The sequence below is a fragment of the Octopus bimaculoides genome, chromosome 4 (genome assembly GCF_001194135.2).
Source record: "Octopus bimaculoides isolate UCB-OBI-ISO-001 chromosome 4, ASM119413v2, whole genome shotgun sequence".
Taxonomy (NCBI): Eukaryota; Metazoa; Mollusca; class Cephalopoda; order Octopoda; family Octopodidae; genus Octopus; species Octopus bimaculoides.
Genome location: NC_068984.1, coordinates 74,931,383 through 74,940,251, shown reverse-complemented (window position 1 = coordinate 74,940,251; position 8,869 = coordinate 74,931,383). Strand labels below are relative to the sequence as shown.

Here is an 8,869-nt window from a genome sequence, read left to right as displayed (position 1 = left end):
ATATCTCCGTCCAGTTCTTCTCTATCTGGAGGCCTGGTTCAAACCAAACTCCCAGCAACTCAACCGGTCCCTCCGTCCAGCGCCCAACAACGCTCTCTGAAGGCATCGACTTGCCAACCCAGGTGCCGAGCTGCAAGCCGACCGACTTTTCCTGGTTAATCTTTGCTCTTGCCACCTCCTCGTAAGCCTCAATAGTCTTACCCACTTCACGTAGGCGTGCTACTGAGGTTATCATTCGCGTGAGCCGTAACAAACTCCTCTAGACCTGGTTCCCTCGGGATGCCACTCAACCTTCGCAGTAGGGGCTCGAGAGCTATCACGTACAAAAGTAATGAGAGCAGACATCCTTGACGAACCGAGCGTCTGATGCAGAACGGCTTCGAAAGGAAAACCGTTCACCCAAACTATCGAGTCAATGTTGTGGTACAAAGCGATAAACCACCTGAGGAATCCAAGGCCCAGGCCGAACCGCGCAAGCACAGTCGCCGGGTATCGATGTTCAACCCTATCAAAAGCTTTAGACTGGTCCAAATGTACCAATGCTCCACCTTTGCCAGATTTATTACCAACCCTCTCTATGGTATAGCGAATAAGATGGAGGGTATCCTGAGTGGTTCTGTCTGGGATGGCACATGTCTGTGCCTCCCCCATTATACCATTCGCGACACGCGCCAACCTTTTCGCTAAGACCTTGCCCAAAATCTTCAATTCTGCGTTTAACAGAGTGATGGACCTGAAATTCTCTATAACGTCCCCCTTGTCCGGGTCCTTTCTGATCAACGTCACTACTGATCAACGCACAGATCCGGGGATAAACCCATTCTATTGCCAGTTTGCGTAAACGTCAGCCAGTAGATGTCCGAACAAGTCTGGCATACATTTATACAGCTCATACGGAAGACCATCAAGTCCCGGTGACTTACCCGCTTTACAGTCGGCCAAAGCCTTCATTACCCGAACAGGCGTGATTGGCCCTTCGCAAGACTCCGCAGCCGACCCCGAGAGACACGGCAGACCGGCAAGAAAGTCCTCGAGGGCTCTCTAGCCACCAGGACCACCGTCATCCCCCGAACAGCTGGGCGAAGTACATCCGAAAGGCCTCACATTTTCTCGGGTTCGTTTACCAAGACACCATTTTGATTCATCAAAGACCGAATAATGGAACTATTTCATTGCCTAGCTTCCACCACTCGGGACCATCCAGCGGCCTTGATTCCTTCACTTCCCATCGCACGTAACTTAGCTCTGGCAATAATTCCCATGTGTTGGGCTTCAAGATGTTGGTTTAACTCCAATCCTTTCACCCTCGCTTTGTCCGCATTACCAGTCTTCCAGGCTTCTTCTAGTTCCTTAATTAGACCATCTCCTATTCTACGTCCCTTCTTAGCTAAACTTATGCTAAACCTAATAGACTCATAATTGATGGCTCTTTTTAGGGCGCACCACCATTTGTTATTAATGATGGTACCTGTCAATGCCCTCTGTATTAACATCTCGATCCGCTTTCTGTACTCCTCAATCGCCAAAAGGGACGTAATGAGTTTCCAGTATCCAGATCCCTGACTATGCAACTTATCTACCGTCAGTTTACAGGTAACCATCTTATGGTCACTGTAGCTGACTAGATAAAACTGGACACTGAGCTATGGACTTATCTATTTCTCTAATTAAAATCCTATCTAGATATGTTCTGGAAGACCCGTCACTATTTGACCACGTCCACTATGGAGTGTTCGGGTGTTCCAACCTATATGGATCTGTTAGCTGAAAGTGACTTAGCAGATCCCGTAAGCCTGGGTTACATTTTCTGTTCATGTTCGAGCCAACACAATCTGCGTGTGCGTTACATATTGTGTTAAAGTCTCCTAACAATACTGGTGAATGCGACGTGGCCAGAAACTTGCCCAGGTCACGAAAATATTCACTTTGCTTACTCATAATGTTGCGTGCATAAATAGCGACTAGCATGATTATCTTGCCACAACGGAATGTCAGGTCAAGAACGACCAACCTGCCTTTTGGGTCAGAAAAAAACAACCTTTTCTCGGCTACCCGGTTTCTTTTTGTAGGACCAACAACCCATCCCCACCTCCCGCCCGACTCGGAGAAAAGTATTTCTCATAATTGTTCAGGAGGAGGAGCAGATCTCTTGGCCCCTTTACCCGGGTTTCCGTTGCAACAATCACATCCAATTTTCTTGACCTGATGTCATTTAGGAAGCGTCCTTGCTTCCAGCAAGACATCAGGCCACAAACATTTACACAACCAATGTGAATAGACATGACTTACTTGTCGTGTGTGTGTGTGTGTGTATGCACGCGTGTCTGTGTTCATCCTCTACCACCGCTTGGCAATTGGTGTTGGAGTGTTTCCATCCCCTACTTAGCAGACTTTAAAATAGGAGGCGGGTCGGGGGGGGGGCAATTTTTTCGATTAAACCCTTAATTGTGGTGCCCCAGCATGGTCAGTAATCAATAACTGAAACCAGTAGAAGATATATATCAACTCAACCATTTGAAGCTTTCTCAGAAACAGCTGTATCCGTGCCATTTTGTAGAATTAGAAGAAATAACATAAAACCTTTCTAATAATAAAATCGACATGAAATAATGTATCATAAGCAATATAAGATAATGCAGAAACAGAATCTGTAGAGCGTCGAACGAAATGCCTGAGAGTATTTAGTTACAGCTGTTTACGTAGTCATCTTAAACTCCGACGGATTATCGAAAGTAAGCACCGGCAAAGTTTAGGTGTGGGGGGAGGTGTTGATTAAATCAGTTATACCCTAACTAAAAGAAAGGTAGCCTTTGACCTAGATTATAAATCAATATTAATCATTAGCTTACAAAAGCGTCAAAACTTTTACCTATTTTAACAACCATTATTAGTTCTTGCCTCTAACAGCGAGCTGGCGGAATCGTTAGCACTCTGGACGAAACATTCAGGTAATCTCGTTTACGTTCTGAGTTCATATTTCACCGAGGTCGACTTACCTTTTAAGGCGGGGAACTAGCAGAATCGTTAGCACGCTGGGCAAAATGCTTAGCGGCATTTCATCCGTCTCTACGTTATGAGTTCAAATTCCATCGAGGTGGATTGATAAAATATGTACCAGTTGAGCATTGGAGTCGATGCAATCGACTTACCCACTCCCCGAAATTGCTGTCCTTGTGCCAAAATTTGAAACCAATATTAGTTCTTGCTTTAAAACGGTGAGCTGGCAGAATCGTTAACACTCCAGGCAAAACACTTAACGGCATTTCGTCTGTCTTTATGTTCTGAGTTCATATTCCGCTGAAGTCGACTTTGCCTTTTATTACTGGCCGTGTGCCAAAATTTAAAACCAATATTAGTTCTTTCCTTACAAAGACAATAACGTTGCATATTAACTGGAAGAAGCAATGCAAAATTGAAATTATAGACGTGCCCTAAAGGTTTTGAAAGTCTAACTTAAATAAATCGGATAATACCGAAAATAAATGTGCTTTGCCACTACATGGGTCAGTAGTTTGAAGCCCCAGCTTGGGCGTCTCCTACTATTGGCTCAGGTCTGTTAATGCCTTGATCTCTCACCTCTGTCGAATTCCACACTAAGCACTTTGCATGATCCATTCTTTTCACAATTCTAGCACTCCCTCATTGGCCCAGTTTATTCTGCACACACACATACACGCGCGCGCGCGCACGTATAAATGTTTCATTAAATACTCGACTACGTTCAAGTTTTAGGAATTCTGCTGTTTCAAACCAATTGTAAAAAGCTAATAAAGAATACATGAAAAATATAAACTTAATAAAGAGATAATGACGAAATAATTATTTTCCTTGTAATAACTGTCCACTAGGGCACAACACTAAATGCAGGCATGACAAAATTGCTAAGAAGTTTGCTTCACCATCATAGGACGTGAGTTCAAGAAAACTGCGTGACACTACGGGCAAAGCTTTTCTACTTTTAATTTCAGTTCGACCCAAACCTTGTGAATGAGTGAATAGTCAGGGACTGGTAACCTGTCAGATGTTGGCATTGTACATGTAGTTCAAAGGTCCACCCTTATTGCACACTGCCACGCTGATACCTCTCAAGAATTACGTTGATATTAGAAGTATGTGTGGAATATACTGCTCCTTACCCACTAAGTTCAATAGATAGGCAGTTCAGTTAACCAAACAACTGCAATACTCATCAACGAACCCAACGATATATCTAAAAAGACACAAACTCTGCTTGTTACTAATCCGAGTGATCATTAAAGAAATTTCTTTAATTTGGGACAATTTGATTTCTTTAAAGAACAAATAGACACATTGACTATATATTGTAAAGAAAATAGCTATGAACTTTTCTGTCTTTACATTTGCGAAACACACAATTAAAGTTCACCCACCAAGGTACCTCCAAATCCTAAATCTTACAATCTGCAATGAAATATCTTAGTAATCTCACATGTATAACGCTATCTCAGATACATTACAAAATCTATGATAGACGTTCATGGCCTCGACACAGCTCATTGATAGCGTAAGAATATTTCGGCTACCCATGAAGATATTCCTCACTAAATATTTTTCTTATTCCACACTTTCCAGAACTGCAACCATCTAAAACTGTGCCTCGGCCCGAGTGTTATCTGCAGTTATGAACCTACATATGTTCAAGGTAAACATTAGCCTTATTGACTTCATTCCCCACATTTTTGTCTGTTTATCTGTTTGTCTGTCTGTCAGTCTCTGTCTCACTTTTTGTCTGTCTGTCTGTCTCCCCTCTCTCGTTTTCTTTCTCAAGCACACACAGACACATTATATAAGACTGCCATATGATGTGTGCGTGTGTGTGTGTGTGTGTGTGTGTGTGCGCGCGCGCACACGCGTATCAACTTACCCTCTGAAACAGCAGCAGCAGCAGCAGTTATATCTAGAATTGAAAAAGAATTACATTATAAGTTAGTTGTTAAAACAAAGATATAATAACAAATAAGAAATATTCCGTTAATAATGGTAACAGAATCGGTAGAGTATCACAATAAATACAGCGGACAATTTTATTTTATTTATTTATTTTAGCAAGCCTTTTTACGTTCTGAGTTCCTGCTCCACCGGAATCAATTTTGCATTTCATCTTTTTGGATATTAAAATTATAAAAAGTAAATTAATAGAACCAACGGACTTTAACCTTTAACGGAAACAGATATTTTCGTAGACAAATATATATTATTGCAATAAGTTATGACTACAATAAGGAATCAGTTCCTGATTGAAAATATTTTACTTCAATTGCACCATTTATGTCATGAGAAAAAAAAAATACTACAATCACAATTCCTATTCGTCACTATTGGTGTTTCGTGGCCACGTCACAAAAGACAGCACTATTTTATTTTGCTAGGTCAATAATCTTTTTTTCCTTTCTGCTCAAGGACTGAATTTTTTAGAGAAGAAGGCCAGTCCATTACATCAACTTCAGCACTCAACTGCTACTTACTTTATCGACCCGGAAAGGATGAAATACAAAATCGATCTCACCGGAATTTGAACCAGAACGTAACGCCGGAAAGAAATGCCACTAAGCATTTTGTCCGATGCTCTAACAACTCTGCCAATTTGGTCGATAAATTAGCATTAATAACTGAGTTCTAGAGGAAATTTCTTGTATTAAAGTCTGGTTTGAGTTTAAATACTGAAAAATTTCCGTGGTAAATTCAGACATTCATAACCCTTTTGTTTTAAAAAATGCATCAATAATATGATGGAGTTGCTTTATTCTACTGCTGTTGATAACGCTGCTAAAAATTAAGTTCTGAGTTGATGGAGTCAGGACCTTCAACCTAGTTCTTCATTGTTTGTCTGAGTATGCATAATTGATGTGAAGGAATGAAAATTCTGTATTGGTTAGTGTTTATCTTTTACCTTTTACTTGTTTCAGTCATTAGACTGTGGCCATGCTGGGGCATCGCCTTGAAGAATTTTTAATCGAATGAATCGATCCTAATACTTTTTTAAAGCCTGGTACTTATTCAATCGATCTCTTTTGTCGAACCGCTGGTAACAGAGACGTAAACACACCAATACCGGTTGTAAACAGTGGTGGGGTAGACAAACACAGACACACACACACACAACAATGAGATCTTCAGTTCAGTCCCACTGTGTCATATCTTGGGCAAGTGTTTTTATTATAAACTCGTGTGCACCAAAGCCTTGTGAGTGGATTTGGTACACGAAACTCGTCGTGTATACATATATATGTATGTACACACACACACACACACACACACACAGACACAGACACACACACATATGTAAATATATATATATATATATATGGGTAACATATGGTGTAATTATAAACAGAAATTTTAGTCATTTCTTCGCAGACTGAAAAAATGATATATAAAGGTTAGACCAGAGATATTCAATTTAACTATGGGGTCGACAGACTCTTCACAGGTAACGAACCTAGTAGGGATGTACATTTTATTCTGCCCGTATAAAGAACTTCCTGAAATAGGAGGGGTCTATACAGGGATGATACTATTTTCCCCCTGTTTAACCCCTCAAATGGGGACACAGGAAAATCTAGTAAAAATGTTTTAGGTTCATTAAAAACACAGGACTTCAAATATCAATAGAAGAGGAGCATAACTCAGGTAACTTTCTTGATGTTAATTTAGATTTAAATACAGGTATATACAGGCCATACCATACATCCAATACGAACCTTAGACGCATTCATAAAAATAGCAATCACTCAAAAAGTATAACCTAATCTACAGTAGAAAATATAACAATCCGCATTACTAACCTCTCAAGCGAACGAAGAAGTATTTAAACTAAATGAGGACTTTCATAATTTAGCATTAGAGAAGGTGGGATTTAGAGAAAAATTAAAATTCTTTAGTAGTAGTAATAATAAAAATAAGTAATGGGATGGACCATCCCGACAATAATCAAAATAGTATGCATAATATGAAGAACACCACTAACCAAAAAGAACGGATAGTAGGAAGAGTTAAAAATAGGAAGTCTGTGCAATTAGAATATAACAACAGAGTACCTAGAAACAAAAAGAAGAGTAGAAATTTACATGAATCTGTGCCAAATAAAGAACAGAGTGGCTTAAATATGAATGGACCTACTAAGAAGTCCTATTCAAATAGGGGAGGTAAACAATACATAAGCTCTGTAAATAATACGATACAAATAACTGACACATATAACATATAATGACAAATATAAAAGCAAACAAACCCAATGTCGTAATAAGAACCAAATAAATAGATTACACACTTTTACAAAAAGTTTAGGTCGAAATAGAAATATATACCTCAATAACATAAATACCTCTAGTTGTATCGAATTGTATATAATTCCTTTTGGAAAACAAATTATTTCCAATATACCAAAATTGTTTTATATGGCATTGACCAAACATTTTCCAAAAGACAGTAAATACTATAGAATTTTAATAACATAGATTAACTTTTCCTAAAAGCAAAAATTTATCACAATTTATAGCAACACACAACACTAGTAAATTTAACAGTTTCCATATGAACAATAGCAATAATAGTAGCCCGAATTATAATTATAGATCAATAAATATCAACAATGTCAACATGAGCGAACAAACCATAAGTAACAGAATTAGGTATCAGGATAGGAACTCTGGTTTGACAACCAATAAAATAGAAAAGACCCGAGTGAACTCCCCCATTCGCCTGGAAGAAAAAGATGTGAATCCTAAAAGCAGAGCACTCAGAATGCTGTCTATGTGCAAAAGACTAATAGCTTAGAAGATAGGCAGAAAAATATAGAAATTACATCTTGAGAACGTGAAGCGGATACTGTTAATAGAAGTAGTAGAACTATTAAATGCTATTGTGCAAGGAACAGGGTCTGACCGCTTAACTCTAATTGTAGGCATAAAAATATCGTATACAGATGTAAGATTACCTCAGAGAATAGTGAGTATTTTATATATAGAAGCTAACTCATGTTATATTAAGCAAAGAATTGCCAATCATTTAAGTTTGTTTAGAAATAGGAACACAATGAATGCTACCAGCCTTGGTAAGCTAATTTGGGCACTAACAAGTAGTAAAAAAGTATTTTCCATTCCTTGAGAAATAATTAGTAAGGCAAAACCATATAGAATAGTGATAATATATGTGACTTTTGTGCAGAAGAAATGTGCTAAATGTTCACTTCTAAATTTACTCTTATAAACACTAGAATAGAACATGCTACGAGATGTCCACACTGGACAAAATATACATTTAAACGATTTAAATAAAAATAACTTACCATCTATAGTAATTATACTAGTTAAAATAATGATTGTGATAATTAATGATATTCATGTAAATACTACTAGTAAATATAATAATAATAATAATAATAATAATAATAATAATAATAATAATAAAAATAATAATAATAATAATAATAATAACAATGATATTAACTGAATAATGTACTCCATACAGTAAAATGTAAACAAAACTTCTACAATTAACTGTAATATCAATGAACATTTTAGAACCACGATTCAACTGTAATAGCAGTAGAGGTGATTAGTATTCAATTCGATTCAGAAAGTAACGCTATAACCTCAAACTGAATATCAACGCAGGAAACTTGTGTGAATTAGTTCACTTTGAAAACGTCGTAAGTGATGAACCCTTGATGAAATTACAGCGATTACGATGCATAATGACATACAAAGAAATGAGCTGTTGCAGTAGAAACATATGTTGGTCATTTTTATTTTATATGCTGTAGAAAACGTTTTATTAAAAAAGTTTTGGATGTGAATAAATCTCCATTCTCCTCTTGGTTTTCAAGTATATATATATATATATATAT

At 38.0% G+C, this 8,869-nt stretch overlaps 1 long non-coding RNA gene across 1 annotated transcript in view; it reads right to left on the bottom strand.

Annotated features, from left to right (window-relative positions):
- Positions 1-8,869, bottom strand: part of LOC128247683 (uncharacterized) — a 30,191-nt gene that overhangs the window by 16,720 nt on the left and 4,602 nt on the right. The window contains exon 3 of the long non-coding RNA XR_008264046.1: positions 4,886-4,918. This is a non-coding gene — a long non-coding RNA (uncharacterized LOC128247683). The remainder of the gene's footprint in view (positions 1-4,885; positions 4,919-8,869) is intronic.